Source organism: Rhinichthys klamathensis, unplaced genomic scaffold (assembly GCF_029890125.1).
Source record: "Rhinichthys klamathensis goyatoka isolate OS25496 unplaced genomic scaffold, OSU_Roscu_1.1 h1tg000021l_1, whole genome shotgun sequence".
Classification (NCBI taxonomy): domain Eukaryota; kingdom Metazoa; phylum Chordata; class Actinopteri; order Cypriniformes; family Leuciscidae; genus Rhinichthys; species Rhinichthys klamathensis.
Genome location: NW_026606572.1, coordinates 3,192,763 through 3,218,686, shown reverse-complemented (window position 1 = coordinate 3,218,686; position 25,924 = coordinate 3,192,763). Strand labels below are relative to the sequence as shown.

General features: G+C 38.3%; 2 long non-coding RNA genes across 2 annotated transcripts in view; both read right to left on the bottom strand.

The window, feature by feature from the left end:
- Window positions 1-654: 654 nt before the first annotated feature.
- Window positions 655-2,693, bottom strand: LOC130076979 (uncharacterized). Its single transcript, XR_008805706.1, has 3 exons — window positions 2,628-2,693; window positions 1,720-1,884; window positions 655-888 (listed from the first exon to the last, which is right to left on the bottom strand). It is a non-coding gene; the product is annotated as an uncharacterized LOC130076979 (long non-coding RNA).
- Window positions 2,694-13,007: 10,314 nt separating this feature from the next.
- Window positions 13,008-25,924, bottom strand: part of LOC130076601 (uncharacterized) — a 32,683-nt gene continuing 19,766 nt past the window's right edge. Inside the window, exon 3 of the long non-coding RNA XR_008805669.1 lies at window positions 13,008-13,047. This is a non-coding gene — a long non-coding RNA (uncharacterized LOC130076601). The remainder of the gene's footprint in view (window positions 13,048-25,924) is intronic.

The window sequence follows — 25,924 nt, the reverse complement described above, 5'->3', positions numbered from 1 at the left end:
GAGTACATTGTACAGGAAACTTGTGCAGTTCATGAATGGCTGATGTCATACACTAAGTAAACATGTGTCACCCAACTGATACACTATGACATGGGGTGTACTACATGTGTACTACATTAAATTTGACCTGTTCTCCAGTCTAAAGGTCCGTATGACAGAGGCGTTAGTAAAACGGCTCAAGTTTGGATGCACTCTCTGTCCAGCCTCACGCATTGCCAGCCCATGGTTGATGACATGATCTACTAAGGTTGCTCTGATTTCATTTGAAATCGTTTGTCGTCTTTGGCCATGAACTCCTCTACATCTCAAACCCCCCCCCCCCCCCCCCCAAAAAAATTCAAAACCTCTGACACTTCTGGCAAAATAAAACAATTGCCTCAAAACCATTTTATCTGTGCTCAAAATCAAACAAGGTTTTCAGATCATACACACAGCGAGTCAAAATTATAAACACTACAGATCATTCATTAGACACTACATCAAAAAATGGAGAACACAGCATCCACAGCATGCAGTTAGTTACAGAACAAAAGTATATTGTAACAAATTAAATAAATTTTGCAATTACATAAAAAAGTATAGTAATGACATCTTACCGTAGTAAGGTGAATACATTTTATGTACTGTAAGTATAGTATTGTACTGAATATTGTATTGAATGTCTGTATATTCAGCACTTGCATACTGTGAAAATACAGGGAGCCAACTGCAAAAGCCAAAAAGGTTACAGTAAGATATTCTAAATGAAAAGCATGTTACCGTACACTCAGAATAGTTGTGCAACTGAAAAAAATCAAGGTCAGTGAGAGAGATTCATTCTGCTTCAGCATCATGTCTTCATGTTGGTCCGGCCGGAAGAGTTTCTCCACATCTCAGACAATGTCATCTCTGCAGCCAAAGGGAAAAACCCTAAAGCCAGATCCAGCCTTGACAACATTCTCCACACCTTGCTCTTTCTCGTCCTCTTCCTCTTCGTTCACCACCTCTTATACACATACTCTTCCTCCTCTCCCTCTTATATTGTTTCATTGTTGGTATCAACATTCAGTGCAACATTTTGAGTCTATTTTAGCACTCTGAACTGACTTGTATTATGTACTGTTGGTTTGGACACATCATTAGAAATAAGTGTGAACTATTTTTAGTCGTTGTGTGTAAACGATGACAACTGTGTTGTATTTGTGTTTAACTTTCGCCTGCCTGTGTTTAGCTTTTTGAAACATAAGTGCATCACAGTGCGAAATGTGTTTTAGCAAATGAGAATGTGTTTAGAGTTTTGCAAAAAAGAGTGCAAGAGATTTGCAAACAGTGTTTTAACTACCTGAACTTGTTTAATGTTTTACAGAAAGAGTGATTTATTCGAAAAAATTGGTTTAGGCTATTGAGAATTTGGTTCAGAGAATGGGGTTTAGTGTTTTAGCAATTCAGAAACACTGTAATCTTGCACAAAAGAAAAAAATGATACAACACTTAATTTTAGCATTTACTCTCCCTTTTGAGGCCCATGGCAAAGCATCATCTTATTTAATATTTGAGAAAACCTTTCCATGTAAGCCAGAACGTTCCCTGTTAGCTTGTTTTACAAGCAATTGTTCACTTAAAAAGACCGTACAGCTTCTCTTTGTCTGTTAATCTATCAGAGGGAAATTACCTAAAAATCCACTCCATAACAAAACAATCAAAACAATCAATTGTAACCTACATTTTTGACTGACTTACCAGCTGTTTTATTTACAAATATACCTGTCTGTCAACAGAGCCCATTGTGTGCATTCAGCAGAAGAGCATGATGCCTATCTGTGACAGAAGGGTCGAGGGGGAGCAACTCCTTTTGCCCCCTTTCAAGTGTCCCCTGCTCTGAATCCACCCATATGGCCGGAGTGGCTTAAGTAGAGGAGAAAGAGCACATCAAACACATGGTCCGCTCAATTCTGCTTGACTTGACTCAGATAAGAGGGACGGTGCACCAGATGACAGCTCATAAGACCTCATGAATGGCTGAACGGAAGAGTCATAGGCATGCTGCTAATGAGCGTTCAGAGCACCCACAATGCATTTCAGAGTTGTTCATTATTTATTAGGTTACTGCTGTGTTATTAGTCTCATGTCAAGTCCTATTTGAGGTATAGTCAGTCCAGATGGAGTGAAGCGGAAGCTTCAGTTAAAAAAAAATGCTTCAAAAAATCATATCCTCTAACTTAATCTAAGATTTTGTATCTTTCTATAGAAAGCCAGGAGGAAGTGCAGAGTTGACACATCCACTTAATGTCACTTAAGGTACTACATTTTTTAGAAAAAAACCAAAATATTAAACACTGAATATTTGAAATGTTTTTTGAGGAAAACAGTAATAAAATACTAAATATTACATATACTAAATATTATAAATATTCTTTAAAATATATTTTTAGAATCTTTATAATATAATTTTAATCTCAGACAGATAGAGTGGACATTTTTGGGTAAAGAGTGAAGTAACGGACACATTGCATCACCGACATGAACACCATAATGCATCAAGAACATTCACACTAACTGCTGCTGCTGCATGTATACAGAGCTCTGACATGTAGATATTTCGGAAACACTAGACAGAAACAAAGCGCTCATAATCAGCACAGTCATACCGGCACACTCTGTCTTCTCCCAGGTCTGGTTCCTTGAAGCCTGAAAGATGAGACCAGAGCAATGGCCTGCAGCAAGCTGAAAACAAATGGTAGTTTTTCTCTGTCTGGAGGTGAGAGAGAGAGAGAGAGAGAGAGAGAGAGAGAGAGAGAGAGAGAGAGAGAGAGAGAGAGAGAGAGAGAGAGAGAGAGAGAGAGAGAGAGAGAGAGAGAGAGAGAGAGGGGAAAAACAAGCACCTGTTAACATCACTTGTTTTTGTTCCTCAATTTCATATGCTGTAAGCTATAATGATGGCCCACACCATGAAACTGTTGACATAATTATAGGCTTCTACTGTCTGAACTCCAAATTCTGACGCCCGACTGCTGTGCAAGGCCAAGTACTCACAGATACAAGTATTTAAAGAATATATTTACTGTATATATTTACTTTTATGTACTTTTCATTGAGACAAACATGCACACACACTTCTTTTCCTTATACTGTTGACATTTATATTCAGTGTACACTATATAAATGACTCATTTCAACAGATAATACTGCCTTGTTATTTGTATATTTAACTTTGATGCGCAAGCTATGGATACCCCTTCTAATGCACAACATGGGTCTAAAAAGACCCGTATTCATTTCCTATGTTATTTCATGCATGGCTTGGCATGTTTTTGTTTCACCTCTTGAAATCACTTTATTTGAGCATTTAATATTTCATGATCTATAAATTTCATGATTTATGAATATTCAAAATATCTTGTTTTCAATTATCACAAATTCATATTTTAATATTTCCTAGGTTTTGTGTTAATACAGAGAGTTTACACACATGGGTCTAAAATGACCTATCTATGCAAGCGTGATAAAAACAAAAGAATAAAAAAAACTTTTGGTGAAAATAGCCAATGTCACAGTTGTTTAGATCAACACATTTACTGTAACACTTGAAATATGTTTATTGGCCACTTTGTCCTGATAACACACATATAACCGATAACACTGAAATTGAACTGTAGTGTAGTGCAACTGGGGGATCTCCCCGCCACCAATGTGCAGCATCCACCCGGATGATGCGACAGCAGCCATAGTGCACCAGAACGCCACCACACGCCGGCTTATGTGACCGATAGCATTGATTTATGACCACAAATAAAGATGAATATGGAGGTACAAGGTTTCTGCCCAACAGCGACAATATATACTTGTATATATATAACTTTCTATTGCAACTTTTATTTTGTTGACCTAGCTAGATAAAATAGAATATGTCGACCGCAAGCTAGCTAATAGAATTGGACATGTTTCTCTTTTGCACTAGTAATGGATTTCAAGGTCAAGGTAACCTTAGCCTAAACGTTCAAATATTAGGCTATATCTAGATGTCTTTCACAAAATATCAAATATTTTCTGTGACAAAAAATGTATTAAATAAAACTTACATGCATGAAATATACAAAAGCAGACGTGTTGAATTGTGAAATGCGTGGTAGGTGAATAGTTTTCTGCAGTAAATATATTTATACTATTTATAAACATTAAAGGTTCCTATATGGGTCATTTTTGACCCATGTGTGTAAAATTGATGTAGAAATACAAAAACCGTGTTTGTTTATAAAGTAAGAAAGAAAAAATAAATATAATGATTTGTGGAAATCAAAAACAAGATATTTAATGAATACCTGGATTAATAAATGATAAAATACATTTCTTTCAAATATTCAGCAAAGAAACATGAATACGGGTCTTTTTAGACCCATGTTGCGCATTAGAAGGGTAGTGACACAAAAAAAACGATTTTTATTCGAAAAGTAAGAAAGGAACAATTTAAATAAGGATTTGTAATGATCTAAAACAAGTTAATTGAGGAATACCTGGAATACTGAATGATGAAATTAATTTCTTCCAAAGATATAGAAAATGAAAACTCAGTCGGGTCTATTTAGACCCATGTTGTGCATCAAAGGGTTAAAGTATGAAAGTCTGAAACTGAAAGGAGATTCCCATGAGGCTTTGTGTTTTAAGAAAGGTAAACAGAGGACCAAACAGAGGCTAAACTGTGGACAGACCACTTTTTCTGTGGACAGACAGGGAATCTTACTCCCAGAATGTTTTTTGTAAGTAACGGCCCTTGGTTTATTTTGTATTGTATTTCACGCCACAGTTTCCCTTTTTTCCTGTTATGACTTGTTAATACTAAGATGTCTTCACCGATAAAACCAGTTGACGACAGGATCCAGACAGCAAAACTGAAAGCATTGCTGTGAAGTAGCCAAAATATAATCCTGATATTGTTTGTTCCCATTTAACAAAGTGTCATTTAAGGCTCGAACCCCCTCGAAGGCAGTCATAACAAAATTAAACAGTTTTAATTTGACATTTTAACAGTGTTTTGAGTAACCACAAAAGTTAGATTACAAGTTAAGGCCCATTAATTCACACCAAGAATGATAACTATAACAATTAGCGTCCACCAACACACAACGACGTTCTGTTTATTATAAGCACACAGTTCTGTCATCCGCTTTAAATGCATGACCTTTTAAAGCAGGATGGATACTTATTGGCTGTCAATGTTTTTATCATTCGTCGGCTGAAAAAAAAAAAGGTTTTCAAGTGATTTCAATGATATCGTTCCTCATTATTGTTATAGGTGTCGTGACTCTGCTATTCTTTAAATTTATAATGATTTTTATAATGATATCTTTATTTTTATCATTATAGTTACACTGTAAAAACATATTTGACAACATATGTTTTTATATGGCTTTAACTCATAAAATAAGTTGAAAATTGCTTAACTTATTTTGATAAGTTATACAAGATTCAACTATTTTTTTAGTCAGTTTAATAATTTACATTGAAATGACTTAAATATCCAAGTTGATTGCACTTAAAAATTATTATTTTTTTTTTTTTATTATTATTTTTTTTTTTTTACAGTGTATTGTCTTTGGTGTGAACAGGCCTCTAGTCGGCATGTGTATTATCACATTTGGCGAATATCTCAAATAGAAAAACATGCCAGTATTTTGTTTAAAAGGCAGTTTGGGTTGCATGACACCTCTAGATGGCCTGAAAATTAACAGAATTCTTGATTTAAGTGTAGACAGATGTTGATTCTGTACAATTCTCAAAATGTCACAATCTTCTGTTCTGACTCACTCGCAGCAATGTGTTTTGAATCGTGCTCAAATTGCACAACTGTAAGCCCCTATTGTTCACAGCCAAAGTCACTTCACAAGACGCAAACGATTTGACAAGGGAAATCTTGTTCAGACCTCTTACTTAGAGCCCAGGAAAGTGCTCTTCACTCTCACTTCAAATCAAATCAATGTCTGATCAATCATGGGCCCTAAGCCTTCAGGGTGGCAGTGGGGATGAATCTGCCATTTTTCAGGGTGTCCGCTGACTGCCTATATCTGGGGCTACGGCTGAGGCCTGTCTAATTGAATTAGCAGGGCCACGTCCCCGGGGTGGTTTCCATCTGGTTTTATATGTAACTGACAAGATGAAGTGACTTGAAGATACATCAACAGATGCAGCTGGTAGTCCAGGAGGGAACTAAACTCTATAGTGGATGCAAAATGAGACACTATTTTGCTTCATTTCCTTGGCACGGTTTCATCATGTGTTTTGAAGAGTTCATTGTAAAATAGGCTACTTTGGTTTAATGCCGGCAGAAATAGTACATTTTGACTGTTGTTTCCTAACAGATGAGCTGTTGTTTGAGAACTAAAAGCATTTCTCGTGCAAACACTCTTTTGGCATCCACGGCTGATGTTAATTAAATCAACGTTATCCTTCCAGGTGATGACAACACCTGTGCTATAAGTTCATTACTCAGACTGAATCACCTATTATTGTCTTCAATGTCTGACACCAGAAATTATTGCTCAACCAACTTCTGAGCGCTTTGTCTTTGCCCTCAGACACCCATATCACATTTCTCTGCTTTTCTTCTGCAGAAGATGGATTATTCCGATTTGTTCTCAGGTGTTCCTAAGGCCAAATCACTTTTTCATATTTATCAGGGGGAAGCCTGTCTTAAAACACTGAACCATAAAACCATTCAAAATAGGTCTGTTTTAAATCACACTTTTAATATGCCAGTGCCTTTGTTATAGCAAACTAATATGAACAATTTTATGATGTGCAATAAGAGTGTTCAATTGTGCAGTTTAGTCTTATCTTGTTTTTTATTATTTTTGCTTATACTTTGCTTAAAGTTTTTCCTCAATGCTGCGATAACTTAAATAATAAATTAAATTAAAACAAACATCACACTTCATCAGCGCGTTTCATGCTAAAATGATTAATTATTAATTATTAAAGGGATAGTTCACCCAAAAATGAAAATTAAGTTATTAATTACTCACCCTAATGCCGAGTTCAGACTGCACGATTTTAGCCCCGATTTTGGCTCGCCGACAGGTTTTGAGAAATCGCCGACAAATGCCCGAAATCACAGGCAAATCGGCGCTCGTTCACGCGAGTGACAATCACGCAGTGTGAATGAGCAAAGACGCGATCTGAGAGAATCGCCGACGAGTCGCCGACGCCCGTGAGATATTTGGCATGCTAAATATCTGGACCTGTCGGCGATTCACAATCCTGCTGTGTGAATGTGTTCTGACTGAAAACTACATCGGCGATGACCGACAGCCAACGAGAGAGCAAGATACAGGGAGGAGGAGGAGGAGTTATAGTCCAGAATATCAGTATTTTAATAGATAGGCCTATGTTTACAATTATATCAAACAGAAACAAAAGCACAAACATTTGCATGACCAGCAGCAACAGCAGGACATGTGCAAAATTATTTATTTACCCCACCTCTCTTTGCAAAACACAGTCCTTGCTCCCCTCGTCTTCCCAACCATTTCCTGCATAAACTGTTTATTATTTTTTTCCATTTTCGCTACAAATCAGTGCACAGACAATTTGTAGGCTATCATTTTTAATAACAAATTCAGTGTCGCGCGAGAACTCCGGTCTCACGCACGTGTGGTCTTCCGTTATTTCCTATCACTTCTCGCGTTTGTTTGGTTGTGAAACGTAGTTTGCGGACCAGGCAGAAGTTGTCGGCGATTCTTTCTTTTGTAAAGTCATGCAGTGTGAAACCTCCTGTCGCCGATCCATCGTGCAGTGTGAACACAGCAGCAACTGAATGTTACCCCAGATAGTCATGCAGTGTGAAAACAACTGTGACCCGATTATTTTGAAAATCGTGCAGTCTGAACTCGGCATTATGTTGTTCCAACCCCGTAAGACCTTCGTTCATCTTCGGAACACAAATGAAGATATTTTTGATTAAATTTGAGAGCTGGATCACTGCTACATAGGCTTCCTATAAGGGAGTGAAACTTGACGGCCCAGAAAGTCATTGAAGAAAATGTTTAAATAGTCCAAGTGACTACAGTGGCTCAACTATAAGTTTATCAAGCGATGAGAATACTTTTTGTGTGAAAAAAAATAAAAAAAAATAACGACTTTATTCGACTATTCCTTTTCTTCCTTGTGGGCCTGAGACGAGAGTTCAAGAGATTTCCACGACGCATGCGCGAGAACTGAACAAGAAGTAGTAGAAGAAGAACATCCTCTTCTCAGTTCTCGCGCATGCGTCGTGGAAATCTCTTGAACTCTCGTCTCAGGCCCACAAGGAAGAAAAGGAATAGTCGAATAAAGTCGTTTTGTTTGTTTTTCCGCACAAAAAGTATTCTCGTCACTTGATAAACTTATAGTTGAGCCACTGTAGTCACTTGGACTATTTAAACATTTTCTTCAATGACTTTCTGGGCCGTCAACTTTCACTCCCTTAGGAAGCCTATGTAGCAGTGATCCAGCTCTCAAATTTAATCAAAAATATCTTCATTTGTGTTCCGAAGATGAACGAAGGTCTTACGGGGTTGGAACAACATGAGGGTGAGTAATTAATGACTTAATTTTCATTTTTGGGTGAACTATCCCTTTAATGCCGAAATTAATCTGCAGCAGTCAGGGGGTACAGGTAAGTGCTCTTTAAGTTGCTTTTGTTCATTATTATTGTAATGTTATGTGCTTTGAGACATGAAGTAGTTTAACACCATCTCTCGTGACTCTTTTGTTTGCTCCCTGCTGAATGCATTCATGTGTTTTGGAGGAGTCGTGGAGACACTCTGAAGGGAGGGTGGTATCTTATGCTTTCAAAGCTAGCTTGCTATTGCTATAGCCTCTCCAAAAATTGCCTACCACCTTTAATCTATAATAATAATAAATGATGACCAGAGAGCACATCAATAGAAAAATTCCTGCAAAATCCTTGGCATAGTTCATTGCTTATTAAAAAAAAGGATATGTTCGGGAAAAAGAGCATATGGTAACCCCATAGAACATCTTAGCAAAAGTATCTTCTTCCCAGACAGTCACTTTAAAACTGAAAAAGTATCTGTCCTTGTATTCTAACTTCTTTATTCAATGATATAAGCTAATGACAAGACCACTCTAGAAAGCAGGTGTTCAAAAAGCACTTACATTAAGAAGTATAAAAGCCTGAGCACCTTCCTGCAGAGCTGTTTTTACCAGTGCCATTTAGTTTGAAAAAAAAAAAACCATGTAATAAAAAATGATGCCGTCTGCTGATGTCTGCAGGGTAATTAGCTCTCCCTTTCACTCCCTACCAAACTTCTGCCATTCAACATGTTACTTTAAACACAGTGGCTGAACTCTCTGTGAACCTGGCTGGTGTTCTACTGATGGCTGTAGCTTCTCATGTTGTTCAAACCTCAGAGAAACTTCCCCTGTCTAGATTACTCCCCCCTAACCCAACACTAGCCTGTTTACGCATGATAAAATCGTCTGTCTGAAATTAAATCAATAGTTGAGGACATTGATGAGTCACTGTCACATTTGCCCATTTCCTTGTTTTGCACACTGATTGCGTGAGAGCAACCATTAAAAACAAGAAGTTGTGACTTGTTTGTTTCCCCTTGTGAACGTGCTGTGAGGTCACTGTCAAGCTAGAATTCACGCTGGATACTTTCCGTTGCGTTCTTGTTCTGTGGTCTTTCATGCAGACAAGTTCACCTCTGTGTCACCTGTAATGAGAGAGGGGCTTATTCATGATCAAGAAAGCCACTTTAAAGCATGACCTCACCTCATGCTCTATGACATTTTAAAACCCTAGGCAAAGTAAAGTGGTCGCAGAGCCATAGACTCTATATTGATCGCATTAACCTCCTGTTCATTTAGAAATAGACATGAATAAATATTTTAACACCCCTACTCAGGGGTCGCAGCCAATAAATTTTTTTTTTTTTTTTTTGAGGTGGCACAAATGGATGTCCTGGCTCACTTAAGCCCCAAGTGACATAAAACATGACATAAAAATAACACTTAATAAGATAACATATAATGGACCATTTTCACGTTTCCTGGGGTTCTCAGAAGTCATACTGTAGTTGGGTAAATGTTTATAGTGGTGAACGTAAACTGTAGCCTACAACAAATGCATTGCTTGCGTTCTCATTTCCCCTATAGCAAAAAGCCTCCCTCAGCCGTTGTAGAAACACTCATGCAGAAGCATTAACCATTTTTCTGTAATTTAACGACAAGGTAATATAACAGTATAGTGTTATAAATGTGCATTAAAAATAAGAAATAAAAAAACATTGCTAGGTTTATTATTTCAATAACTTGTGGAAACAACTGTGAAAAGGGTCCATATGCAAATAGTATTTTTTGGAAGTTGCATGGTTTTAAAATCTGAGAGGTCAAGCTTGTACCTCACTCCTCCTCAGGAGTCTTCTTGACATCTATTAGAGGGGCAGATGGCCTCTTGTCTTGTAGTGGTGGGGGGGTAGGAGAACAGGAGGTGTGAAGTGTGGCCTGCTCAAAGAGCTCAGGCTTGAAGGAGCCACACACAAAGGCAAGCACCCAGAGATTAGTGACATGACACAGCCATTCTGAAAGCACACAAGCGGAGCACGGCGATTGTGCTTTGTTGCTGAGGAAAATGGTGACACATCTGGAGCAGAACTGCATTCAGCTCAGGGTTTCAAGGCCTCCCACAGGGCTGCTCTCCTTCATTATCTGCTCAATGGGTGGAAAGTCAGTGCATGGGCACTTTAAAAAAATAGAGTCCAAAAAAAAGGTCTGAAATTCTTAAAATGAACTTTTTTGTTTCGTTAAACACAGCTAACTAAATAGGGAGCTAACTGACTAGCTAGGGTGAAATGTTTTTTTTAGCCTACTGATAAATGTATATTTCCCATAAATAAAAGGAAACTATTTTTATTGTTTTTTCCCCTCACAATAATTTGTCTGTCAACATTATGACACTAGCTATGTTTCCATCCACACGTTTTTATGCGCATTAAGTGATATCGAATGAAAAATGCCTTATGGAAACAGTAAAATTCGATTGAATTTCATGAATATCGACTTAAATGAAATACGATCGGTCTCATCGGATTATATCTTGATCGATATACGACTTATGCGATAAACGCGGATGGAAACGTTATTATGGTGCGATCCATTTTGCCTAGTAAAACTTTGTTCGCAAATGTTGGCTTGAATGTTGAGCAATTCGGTGAGAAAATTAATGGAAACACCTTAACATGTCTCAAATCAATTCGATACCAATTTGATCGCAAAACAGCATGTGACGTCATTACGCACAGGTTTTTATCCGCTTTAAAGCCGTTTGATGGAAACACACTTTCACCAGCTTTATTCGCATGAGGTTTTTTACCGAACTTCAGATAATTCGATTGACAAGTGGATGGAAACATGGCTACTGTTGTGTGATTTTAATAGCTGAATATGGATATGGTTGCGAATTTTTTGTATCCATATCCAACAATTAAAATAGAATCTACCATATTAATGGAAAATGCCTGTGAAAAGGTTTAAGCTAGAGTCCAAGACTTGTTCAGATACAGGTTCAGGGTTTGCAGTCACATGGTATTTGCAGGAACTGGTTAATCTGATCTGATTTATGTTTGTGGCAAACAGAACTTCCTATTTATAACGACGTTATGTCATTTAAGTTCTTTGATCGATGTAAATCATCTCTTCACCAAGCACAGCAAATCAGAACAAAAATTAGATATGCACATATGCTGTTCCTACAAACTCATTATCATGGAGAATGATAATGCAACACAGTTTTACACATCTATGTTCTCATATGTCAACGGTTTTTAGCATGGCATGGTTGAGAAGTTAATTATGTAACATCTTGCTCCTGTTTGTATGCTAATTGTTATAGCTGTGCTTCGAGGGTAGGGTCGTGTGTTCATTACAGCACTCCAGGGCAAAACAGGGTTCAGAAGTCATTGCACTTTAGTCATAAATCTCCCGATCTGCCTAGTCCTGTCAGTATTAATGCATCTCATTGGCTAACAAAGACAAAGTAGAGTTTTTTTTGTGATTCACTTCACAAAATGTGACTGAATTCTCCCAAAATAAACACATCACACAAATGCAGACAGACAGACGGAAAACAACATGTGCTCTGCCATCTGTGAAAGAAGGCTGATTATGATGTTCATTTGCATCCTTATGATGGTTAAATTCATATTGATGGAAGTATATGGTGTTGGTTGAACCATTACGTTTCGCTTTTTTGTGGGTTCAAAACTTATATGAAAATCTTAGAGTCATATGCAATAAACTCTCATGTTCTGTTAAGACTGACTGACCCCATATTGTTTATTAAAAATTAATAATAGTTATTTTAAGTCTTTTAAATGTTACATTTTCTTAAAATGTACCAAACAGAGAAAGGCAGCATGAAAATTCATTGCATTTATTATTTATGTGGAAGACATTTGAAAATTAAATTTGTGTTTTAATAATTTATTATATATATATATATATATATATATATATATATATATATATATATATATATATATATATATATATATATATATATATATATATATATATAATGAAAGGTTGTAAATGTATATCAAAATGTTAAGTATGCTTTTTGAGCTATTAAAATGACCTTGGGGTCTTACAGACAGGGGTCCCAAACAGAGAACAAGGGTTAAATAGTAACCTCATCTGACAGTGACCCTGTCAAGATTTACATTTAATAAACCAATATGGTAAACAGTCACCAGGTGGCACTCCAAACACTTTTATTCAGGATCCTCAATCTTCCCCTTATTCTTTTGATTGAACTTAAATCAAAGCATATGTCAAGCGACTTTCAGATTCCAGGTTTAATCTGTGATCACTCTGTTGAGTGCTATTAGAGATGACATATATCAGTGCTTTAATCAAAGTTTGATGAATCACAGTGTTTCATGTAAAGACTGCTCTCTTTTTCCTTCTTTTAAGCGCTTGTGTTCTCTCTCCTCTGGGTGTTCAGATGTTCTCACGATGTTAAATTCATATCCAGCTTTCTTATATTGCATGCACTGCAAGACTGTACCACTGTAAAGATAGGAGATAGGAGTCTATCAGTTTGCCACATCTTGACTCTTCCTTTTCGCATTAATTTTGTATATCACAAAAAACAGTTGTTTTAACAGGGGTGTGTATACTTTTTTATGTCCACTGTAAACTGAATCGAAAGCCACTTTTCAGGCTTTAAACCCTGACATTGATTGGTCTATATATCTATTTCTCCATGACTTTAGTTAGAGATGGCTGGGTTTTGGGTGAGAAGCAACCTGCTGCGTATAGGGCCAGACTCCTTTTCCTCTCTCCCACGCCCACTTCTCCAGCAGTCAAGGCTAACATATACTTTCTCCAGTTTCCCTCAGAAGAATAATTGGGCCTCCTCCTTGTTTTATTGTTGCTCTCCAGATCATAAATCAGTAAGAGGGATGGTGGCGGTTCCACCGTGTGGCTCCACTCCTGCCCTGCAGCCATGATGGGGAGTTGCTCTCTAGTGACATGTAGCCTAGTATTCCCATGTGTGCGTGGGTATGGATCCCAGAGTAAAGGCTGCCACAGGAAACAAAAGATGGCTTGTATTATTGTGACCGAGTGCCTAAAGGCTAATTAGGCAGAAAAAAGTGAGAGAAAGCCTGCAAATCAATCATGCCGATGCTGCCTCTAAATAATGAATGACAAAATAATGAATTTTTAAAACATTTTTGTTTTCTGTTTTTCTTGATGTGGTGGAACAACATGCCTTTGTTAGTGGGCATGTCAAAACCAAAAGAGAACTTTTGATATGGTGATCTTTTAGGGGTTTTTTAGTTTCTTCAGTGAGGCTATAGTTTCACATTCAGACCGAGTTGAGATAAAGTGTGATTTGGTCTGCTGATCAAAACCACTTCCTGCTGCAGAACAAATTGTTCTTGGCACTGTTTTTTTTTCGTTTTCCTTTTTCTTCATATTGACGTATCATGTTATGTGTGCAAATGAGAAATGACATTTGAGCAGTAGGCTAATTCATCCAGAGCTCTTACAGACATTTTCAGAACGGTTGCTGCTGTTCTAAAACAGATATTTGATATCTATTTATTTATACATTTCAGGCAGACAGTTGTTGTGCATTAGCCTATAATTATCAGACATGCACCATAAAACTTGTGGAAAAAACAGTAGCCCTAGCCACTAAAAATGTAATATGCCCATCTATGGCAAAATGACAATCATTATCATTGGATGTAGCGGAGAGGGTGATATGTGAATGAATGGAGACTCGGTGAATCAGTTTTTGAACCGTCTCCTTCGCAAAACGATTCAAACTTCCGAGTGCTATTTGAAGTGAATCGTTTCGTCACGCTACACTAGTTTGAAAATAACCGTCAAGCTATATACAGGTAGGTCTATGAACATAATTTAATAACTTTAACTAGTTACTCCCCAGTATATCATATTTGCACGGGAATGTTCAAAGATTTGAGCCCTTATCTGCCGGGGGGGGGGAAGGAAAAAGCGAAAAAGGACCGCGTGTATTGTGAAGCACAGCAACCTCACATAGAATTCTTTTTCAAACTAAGCAGCTTTCTTTCAACACGTCGAATATCCGTGCGATCACATTCAACCAGTTGCGAAATCTGCGATAAGCTTTCGCGCCCGCTCAAATTACTAATAACGTAGAATTTTATCTCACCTAACGTTAGGCCTATGCGAAATGATCGTTTCCCCCCCTCCTCCGCAAATTCCATCGACTTAATGGCGAACATAAATCCCCTTATTTGGAAGACAAACCGTGCGTCTTGACAGTGAGTAGCCTACTGCCTCATTTTCAGTTAGTTTAATTGTGAAGGATGAGATTAATTTGTTTCAGTCAGGAAAAACAAACATTAGAGTAATTTATACTGTTGTCTAAACGTTCTCGAGTGCTACTAATTCGGAAACACAATTAAAGCTCAGTGTTAAAAAGGTGAACAAAGATGAAAACGCAGATGAAACGATTAGTTGCTCCTTGTTCTGGTTCGCTGCAGGTGTGTTTCAGTTTTCAGAAAGTCATAAACCAGTGATGGTATGCTCGGTAATTTAGGAATACAAATTGAACAAGCCGATGTTGCAAAGAAACTTCAGGCAAGGTGAAGGAGCATGGCAGAAAACAGATGTAACAAAACTGAGAGCAATAAAGAAACCTCTTAAAATGGAAATGACTTGCACTAGTCATCTCAGGCAAGCTGCAGTTTAAAACCCACCTGTTTCTTCTCATCTCAAATGGCACGATTTATCAGGCAGGATTGGGGGGAAATGAATGTACTGGAGGTAATTTTCCACCGTATTAGATTTTAAACAAAAGCATGTGAAATTATCCATAGAGACTGCGAAACCGCTTTACCCGCAGTTATGAAAATTAAACATTGTGGGAGGCAGGCTTTTCAGGGGATTGTTGATACATTACCCCTGATATTATGCAATTTGTTTGTCAGTATATTTTTAGGGTAATTTTTATTTCACCTTATCTCAAACTCCCCCTGTTTAAATGCCCATAATTGAGACAAAGCTTTCTAATTTGGAGTTGGATCCCTCGAGACACCTTACAGGAATATAATGACACCTCGCCGCCATAATTATTAACATGTGCATTTACAGCGAGGAACACTTAGCATTTGGATTAAACCATTGATCTCAATTGGTCCAGGTGGTTTGTCAGCTAAATTGGTTTACACAAATCAAAGCAAATAGAAGATTGTTCCCCCGCTGCCAGTGTGTCCAACGGCCAGTACCCTTTGTGTTTTGTTTAGTCAAAGCTTACAAAGCACTTCAATTATTACGCCAGTGTTTATATCAGTGCTTGAGATGACAGCCATTTCTTCAGTGGTGGAAATCAAGTAGCTCTTTGTTTCTGTTTACAAACAGCCATAAAGCAGCTAAATGGATAACAAAATGATGAAGATGCAGACGCACAAGAGGAACATTAATCCAAGTGAGATGGAAAATCCGCTGACAGGTATGTCGACCCGTACTACTATTCTAATAAACAAACCACTCTGTTTCCCAGGTAATACGCCTTGCTGCTTCCACTTCGGTAAATGGCTTCAACTTTCTCATCTTTGGCCCTGGAAGAGCAGGGGGTTAATTTTTACATGTCTTCGCTTTGACAGCGCTATGGTTAAATATTTCCCTTGGCCATAGTTGAATTGCGTATACTTTTAATAGTGGTGAGGGTTGGAGCAGGCAGGTCTGGGGACCGGAAGGTCCCCGAGATGCTGGGGCCAAATTGACAGGCCCGTCTATGTTGGCTCAGTCTTCATTACAGCAGGATGATCCTTGCCAACCCTGGTGGCAGCCAATTTGCTCTAGGACAGATGAATGTGGAGAGGTATATGAAGGCAGTGTTTTCCCACAATCCCTCTGCTGTGTGCTGAGACCTCTGCCACAGTACTGACATCTTATTTATACCTCATTGTTTGAGGAAATGTTGAATAAACCATTTCAACATTTGGAAATGTTGTGAGATGATGAGATCATCAGATATTGAATCCCAAGAGATCAGTTCTGTTCATTTGAGTAGTGTAGACTACTTTTGTACTTTCCTTTACATGCTAATAGTGAAAAACCCAACACTTTTGTTTTCCACCGATCTTTGAAAGTATGTTTGGAAACGGTCAGTTACCGTTAGGGAAATGTCATTGATTAAATTCTGTTTTGTTAAAACACTAAGGCCCTGTTTACACCTGGTATTAAGATCCATTTTGGTCGATCGGATCACAATGAACAGGTGTAAACGTGATCTAAAACGTTTCGAGCTTGTCCACTTTCGACCACTTCCAGAGGTAGTTGAAAAGTACGTTTGGACAGCCACAAAAGACCGTCTACTCTCCGCCTACTGACTTAATGCTAAGCATTATGGGAAGTGCTCTTGCCAGATGGGATTTAAACTTGGCTGAAGACCCAAGTTTGGTTTAAAGATGAAAAACAAAGCAAGCACAATGTTCTCTCACCATTCCTGATTTTTAACACGCAATCAAAGCGTTCAGCGTGGTGCTTGCAGTTGTCAGGGCAGAAAAGAAAGCTGATGCTCTCCCGTGCTTCTCTGTCGTCTCCAGGCACGTTCATATGTAAATTGCCCAAGCTTATTATTTTGTCCGTTATTGAAAGATCTGAAAAGAGTAAGACCCTCCTTGAAGATATCCGGGCAGAAGTGGTTGAAAGTGTACAAAAGAGACAGGATAAATCACCAGGTGTAAACGGGCATGTCTGCTTGTGATCTGATTGACCAAAACACATCTTAATACCAGTGTAAACAGGGCCTAAAGGACAAGCAGCACTTTTAAGTGTTCCCTTGGTTTTAATTAGCCTCTTTTACCTGTCAGGTGAGTGAGGTGTAAACACCGCCCCGGGCCGGTGGTGAAATTGGCCAATTCTGTCATTGCATAGTGAGCTGAGGGAAAGCGCAGAGTTCTTGCATGCAAAGTCTTTTTTTCTTCGTGTTGGCATGCTATTGAGCAAAACAAGCTGTTTTGGGTACATGGCTTCCTAACAGAATATAAATGCTAGAGAAGATGCTTACTAAGCACATATATGTTCTAAATTTAATATGCAGATTGCATAATTTACTATGAATGATTATAAATAAATATATATATATATATATATATATATATTAGGGCTGTCAAATGATTAATCGTGATTAATCACATCCAAAATAAAAGTTTTTTTTACATAATATATGTGGGTGCACTGTGTATAATTATTTTATATATATAAATACACACACATGCTTGTATATATTTAAGAAATATTTTCATGTATATACTGTATATAGATTTATATATAATTTATGTTATATGTAAATATAAATATTTTATATATAAATAATATTTTTTTCTTAAATATACATGCATGTGTGTGTATTTATATATATACAAAATAATTATACACAGTGCACCCACATATATTATGTAAAAAAACCTTTTATTTTGGATGTGATTAATCGTGATTAATCATTTGACAGCCCTAATATACACTCACCGGCCACTTTATTAGGTACCCCATGCTAGTAACGGGTTGGACCCCCTTTTGCCTTCAGAACTGCCTCAATTCTTCGTGGCATAGATTCAACAAGGTGCTGGAAGCATTCCTCAGGGACTTTGGTCCATATTGACATGATGGCATCACACAGTTGCCGCAGATTTGTCGGCTGCACATCCATGATGCGAATCTCCCGTTCCACCACATCCCAAAGATGCTCTATTGGGTTGAGATCTGGTGACTGTGGAGGCCATTTTAGTACAGTGAACTCATTGTCATGTTCAAGAAACCAATTTGAAATGATTAGAGCTTTGTGACATGGTGGAAGTAGCCATCAGAGGATGGGTACATGGTGGCCATAAAGGGATGGACATGGTCAGAAACAATGCTCAGGTAGGCCGTGGCATTTAAACGATGCCCAATTGGCACTAAGGGGCCTAAAGTGTGCCAGGAAAACATCCCCCACACCATTACACCACCACCACCAGCCTGCACAGTGGTAACAAGGCATGATGGTTCCAAGTTCTCATTCTGTTTACACCAAATTCTGACTCTAACATCTGAATGTCTCAACAGAAATCGAGACTCATCAGACCAGGCAACATTTTTCCAGTCTTCAACTGTTCAATTTTGGTGAGCTCTTGCAAATTGTAGCCTCTTTTTCCTATTTGGAGTGGAGATGAGTGGTACCCGGTGGAGTCTTCTGCTGTTGTAGCCCATCCGCCTCAAGGTTGTGCGTGTTGTGGCTTCACAAATGCTTTGCTGCATACCTCGGTTGTAACGAGTGGTTATTTCAGTCACTGTTGCCCTTCTATCAGCTCGAACCAGTCTGGCCATTCTCCTCTGACCTCTGGCATCAACAAGGCATTTCCGCCCACAGAACTGCCGCTCACTGGATGTTTTTTCTTTTTCGGACCATTCTCTGTAAACCCTAGAGATGGTTGTGCGTGAAAATCCCAGTAGATTAGCAGTTTCTGAAATACTCAGACCAGCCCTTCTGGCAACAACAATCATGCCACGTTCAAAGTCACTCAAATCAACTTTCTTCCCCATACTGATGCTCGGTTTGAACTGCAGGAGATTGTCTTGACCATGTCTACATGCCTAAATGCACTGAGTTGCCGCCATGTCATTGGCTGCTTAGAAATTAAGTGTTAACGAGCAGTTGGACAGGTGTACCTAATAAAGTGGCCGGTGAGTGTATATATATATATATATATATCAGAGAGTTTCTTTTAAACAATTACGGCAGAGCACAAAGTTGGGTTCTGCAAGTCAAAATTCTATTCATTTTCTCTAGACTCGCAGAAAAAAAAATTAGGACAAAAGTGCATGGTAGACTTCTTGTATAATTCTGTATATATTTTTATATAAAAAAAATATTGTTCTTATATTACTAGTGACTACAAATGAATAGTCGAGGACACAATTTTTCCTTGGATGTCAACACCATCACCCAGGAGAGATCAAGCTTGCATCCTACTCACTTTGATACGCTTGCCTTTCTTAACTCTAACCAGTGAAATGTTAGCAGCAAAAGAAAGTTGTGCAGGGACAATGACAGTGATTGTTGACTTTTGTGTTGACCAGTGATGGGACCCATCATTGCTTGTTAATGATAACTTTATTTCAAACCTGTTGGTTGCATGATTTATAAGTAGGCTAATGTTATATTGTTTAGCCTGCTGTACTCAACTATTATTTCAACTTATTTTTTAAATACGTATGCATATTTTCCAATAAATTATATATTGTTTTTTTTATATACAGTATAGGTTAAAGCATCTTTAAATCAGTAGTTTTATATTCATCCATCGTTTTTAATATGATGATGTCATTCTACAATCCTTCATGGGATTGTAGTTCTTTATTTAAAGTTGCAGTGTGTATTTTTTAGCGACATCCAGCGGTTCGGTTGCGAGTTGCACTAAGGGCTCAGCCCACTGCTCACCCCTCCCTTTCGAAGAAGCTACGGTGGCTAAAACGGGACAAACATATCGTCGTCTGAGACAGCAGAGAATAGCCAGAGTAAGCCAAGAGTGTTTAACATTGTCACTGTTTCTGTACCACAGTCCATTATAAACCACATCATGGATAAAGTTTACAAAGCCATAGTCAGGTGATGATCAAGGGTCTTAATATATAATATAATAATAGTAATCAGCTGATTGTCTCACAAACGTAACCAGCACATTTCTCCCCACATAGCAAACCCATAATACAGCGAGGGAGAAGAACCACATCAAACTATGCAACTATATATTTTTTCTAACAGGGTAGTGAAAGTTTAGCTGGCTAAATATGAGCTGTTACTGTGGCTGAGCTGGTTAAAGCGTAAAGCCTCCCCTTAACTGTCACCGTCCCACAGGTGGGACGTTTGCCATTATATTTTTAAAACAATAATATCTTAGTAAAAACCTTAAGTAATATTGACAAACTATATATCATTTGAAAGCTTACAATCTCTAGTTTCCATATTTGGTGACTGATTTTCAAAATAAATTACAGAGCCGCCATAATTTATCAATTTGTAACAAGAATATTTTCATACTCCTAAGGCGTGTTCAGACCTTTATTTTGAAATAGCAATGAACATGAAAAATCATGAAAAAATGGTAAAAACCTCAGTTTGTTTTCATGCCAAGAGTTCAAAAGATAGCATCCATTCAATTATTTTAGAAAAAAAGGTCTGAAAATGTTTGAAATATAAAGAAAAAAAATAATAAATTCACCATTTGTGATGTTGCAGCGAGCTATGACGCACATGTGTGTTCTTTGTATGGGTTTCTTAGAGGTTGAATTCATATCAAAATCTGCCAAACTTCCCTTACTACTTCTGAATAAGATCTCTACTTCATAAATTGTATGAAAATTGTGGAAATAATGGTTCATATCACTCAAAACACATATGGAAATGGAGGCGCCCTTATATGGGCAGTAATGGAGTCAGGTTGTGACCTAGTGAAAAAGTATGGTACTGCGCCCAAACAAAATCTTACTGAAAGCTCATTTTTTGAGATATCAACCTAAAATTTGAAACACAACTCGTTCAGATTTTTGGCTTTGATTTTTCTGCAGTTTTAGAGTAGCCCAGGTTTTGAAAATATATATTTTATATAAAATATGAATAATAATTTTTTTTACATTGTACATTTCCATAAACTCAAACTTCTATAACTTTTTTCCTGTTTCACTTTCTTAATTTATTTCACTTCTACAAAAATCTGCCAAATGTCTTCTTTAAAACAAGATCAATCTTACGTCTATATTCCAAAGCATTCTTGAATTACAACCATTTAAGTTCGAAATGTGCATTTTCATGTCTATTCAAAAAAAGGGGGGTGACAGTTAACAGGTTAAACTCGACGCGTCCGCATGAGCCCTCCGCATCCCCTAGACACCATTTACTACACACAATTAGGGCTGTGTTGAAAAAATCGATTCACCATTTCTGAATCGATTTTCATATTAATTTCTAAAGATCGATCCGTAACTCAGAGGATCGATTTAATAATAGGCTTACATTTTCCCCGTGAACTTTAACTTGCCGCGACTGGAAGATCCCTGTATGCGCATTGAAAGGCTTTCACTCAGCGCGCACTTGTTACGACAACGGGCTTTGAGTGAGTCATTAAACCGTTCATTCAACGAACACGTTCAAAAAAGCTGATTCATTAAAAGAGATGTAATGAAACAAGGTGTTAATTATTTTTAACTTTGAGTTCCACTTTTCAAGGCTCAGGTGAGCAGCAATGCGTCGCATGGGTAACACTGAAGCTGATGCTTCACTTATTAGAGACCAATATGGCATTGATTCAATGCGTGACTCGCTGATTTTATTTCCCCGTGGCTTCCTCGTGCTGTGGAATGCTGACCAGCGCTGCTGCTGACGCGCATTTATGGTAAATACCCGTGACGTGAACGTTAAAAGGATGATACGACAAATATTTCGCTTTCCTTTGACACGGCAACCTTTTTCACGAATACATATGACTTCAAAGACAGACGCAGGTAATCGCACGCGCTCTGCCGATCTCTCTCATTCACTGTCTGTGCGAAGCCTCTGTAGGCTACACATCACCACGATAAACAGTCTTGTTTGTTATCATTATGAACTTGTTTAACATTCAATACACATGCATGAAGTTCAAAACAAGAAGGGTATAGCCTTATAAAAAAAAACGTGAATATCGCAGTTACTTGCAATCCTCTGCGGTTGACTTGTCAGTAGCGCGGTACTACAAGATTGCGGTAATCGCGACAGCCCTCTGCTGGTATACCTCTGCGTCCTGTCGTCTACACCAGTGCAAGTTTGTGAAAGCAGTTGTATCAACACTCTGGAAGGGGGATTGTTCTTTACAACGATCAATACTCCATTAATTTGCAGTTAAATGTCTATAATAATAGTATCAATATGTTGCATAACAGTCCTGTAATTCAGGTAACAGCTGGAAAAAAATGCTTTTTTTCAAAAACACTTATCTAAATCTCGAAGATCGGATCAGATCGAATCGAATCGAATAATGATAATCGATTCAAGATCTTGAGAATCGGAATCGAATCGATTCTTGAATTTTGAATCGAAACCCAGCCCTACACACAATAGGCTTTTTTTCTCTGATTTTGAAAACTCTTCGCGATCGACTTAAAATGCTTCCAAGATCGACTTGTCGACCGCGATCGACGGGTTGGTGATTCCTGCAACATACTATTTTACGGTCAATGACAAGAGTACTCAGTGTTTCCCACAGAATTAGATTCTATTTGCGGTGGTGTGGTGTTTGGGGACCGGGGGGGGGTGGGGCGATAAAGGACAAAAGCTTAGGCCGCGCCATAGGGGCCTATATGTATTGTAATGGTGCAAAAAGTCAAACTTTAGAGGCATGTTATCAATAACCTTTATTGGAATATAAATGTACATAAGCTTAAGCCTGGTTCACACGGAACGATTTTAAAATTGTCGGCCGATTTTCCAAACCTGAGAGACCCCACACACGGTGATAAAAAATCACGGGTCTAACAGTTTTGGTCGTACAGTGTGTGGTGCGCAGCCACACGGCAAAATCAACACATCACGCACGAACCGATTTGACTCCCTAGCATTCCCAGGTCATACGGAAACACTCGCAAAATCCCTCGAGATCAAACGTGACTTCAGAGTAAACAACCAGTGTAGTTTGTTTTTAAATGGATGCTGCACATTGGTGGTGGTTGAGGAGATTCCCCCTTCCATGTGAAGCGCTTTGAGTGCCTAGAAAAGCGCTATATAAATGTAATGAATTATTATTATTAAATTAACCAAAAAAAAAAAAAAAACGTTACCAAAAGAAAAGGCGATGGTCAAAGAAGTGGAGACAACGCGAGCATGGACTATTTTGATTTTGTTTCCCGGTGCTTCCTCTGCGCCTCGTCACCTCGCTTTCTGATTGGCTACACGCCACAGTCCACAGGCTGCGTGCTCGTTTGTCCCCGGGAGACACCACACACGAGGAGAAATCGGGCCAAAAAAATCCAACATGTTGGATATCCCCGATTTGAGATCGGAGCGGTCCCGACGTCCTTCCGAGCAGACGAGAGCAGTCTTAACACACCACACACGGCAGGAATATCTGATCAGATTATTTACGATAATCGGAGCATCCTTAATATTGTCGGAAGGGGTAAATCGGGGCTAAAATCGGCCTAATTATCCTGCCGTGTGAACCAGGCTTTAGCTGCAGGAATCTGTGAGGGCAACGGACAAGAAAATTGGTGTACCCAGGGCAGGCTTAGTAACAAATACCCTTGTATGGTTGTCTTGTCTATATATATACTAAACATTAGTGCTGTCAAAATAAATGATTAATCCAAGTGATTAATCAAAAAATAAAAAATAAAAATAACTCATAATCCTGATTGATACCTTCCTGATTGATACCTTCCTGGTATGTACTATGCTCAATTATATAGCAGGGCTCTCAAGTTTTGAAGACAGGCAGCAGGAGTGACAGAATCACGTGAACAATTCCAGGATATGCTTTTTTTTCTTTGGTTGTTCCGTTAAATCTTACCCAGATACAATAGTGCTATTTTCTGATTGGCTATTGTGTAGCCCCTTTCTTTTTTTTCCAGGAGAGACACGCTTGATTCCTGCCGGTTCCATAGTGAGAGCGGCGCGGCCAGAGACATTTTGGGCGCTGCGGCATATTAAATATATTATAAACAGTTTTTCCGCGAGAGAAATACAAAAGACCGAAATGAGTGACTGTGACGCTCAATGCGTGACACTTGAGAGCTCTGATATAGCTAATGGCAACAATGTTGCAGGTGCGATGCACCGCGTACAAACTGGAATATGTTTATACTTCTCATCCAACCACAATCAAATGCACTCTATCCGGATGGCGCGATTTATCTGGATAGTTTTTTTTTTTTTTACGATGACAAGCAGAAATGAAAACAAGGCGAAATGAAATGGCAGTAACGAGGCTATTTTTTAAAATTTAAGGAGTAGAAAAAGTAGCCTACAGATAATTGCGTGAAAATGTAAGGTAGAAGTAAAAAGTCGGCTGAAAAATAATTACTCCAGTAAAGTATAGATACCCAAAATGTGTGTTTGGACAGAATACGAGACAGAGTTCTTTATTAAATTCATAAAATACCAAATACAGGAATACTGGCTTCTAAACCTCAAAGAAATGCCACAATCAAGACCTCGGAGCAGAAATAAGTGAGAAAACACCTCACATGTGTCGCTCACAGTATAAGGGTCTTTCCTTGCCATTAATGCTTGGATAACACGCTTAGGCCTATGTCTCTTTACATTAATAATAATAATAATAATAATAATAATGTCTAGTGTGGTGGCTGTGATATATATATATATATATAAACCTACCAACGTCCGTTGCCATGATTTTTGGAATGACTGATCGCGAGAGGAAAAAATGACGTTTTAGTCGCATAGCATCGTTTAATGGAAACGCCGTCATTTCGCATTAGTTTTTTATCGATATTTAGAAAGAAAATTGCGCGAATCTGTAATGGAAACACGACAGCATTTAACATAGACTAACTTCTCAGAGTTATAGTGTTCATTATACTAACCATTCAACTCCGGATTGATTCTGGAGGAATAAGCACCGGCAACAATCCGTCCTCCAACGCATGCTCATGTTTTGATTCAGATCGTGCTCGAAGAGGAGGGGCTATTCGCGTCTCCGTTGTCAGTTTGTGAGAGTGGGAGGGAGGGAGCAAGCTGTGCGAAGCTCTACAATAAAATACAATTTTACCCATATTAAATAGTTAAAAAATCTGAAAATCAATCTGTGGCGGTCAGCGTTGATATTGTGGCGGGCCGCCACAAATTAATGAATGTATGGGAAACCCTGGTACTAATCAGCTGTCTCACGAACGTAACCAGCACATTTATCCCCACATAGCAAAGCCACAACACAGCGAGGCAGAAGAACTAAGTTACATGAAACAATCCAACTACATATTTTACACCACTGACAAGGGAAAAGTCACTACTCACGGTGTTTATGGCTAGCTTCTAGGTTTCTGCTGCTTCTCTTTCAATGTAGTGACGAAACGCGCTCTGTAGCGCTGTTTGTTTGCTGTCGGCTACGGTAGAAACATGACGTCACAATATGTCGACCTTCATAGAAGGGGGTGCCCGCGGTTATGTAGATATAAATGTCTCATTCTAAGGTAATAAAAACATTACGGTTTATTAAGTAAGTTCTTTATACACCACTGAAAACATAGTTATGGATATTGCATTTCTGTTAATAGATACTAATTTTTTTTACACATTGCACCTTTAAAGCCGTCAAGAACACCTAGTCTTTTTGTTTGATTTTTAAATACTTTTTTTGCTTCAAATCAAAGTTTGTCTTTGTGATTCACTTTGTAGCTGGTTGGTTTGGTTCAT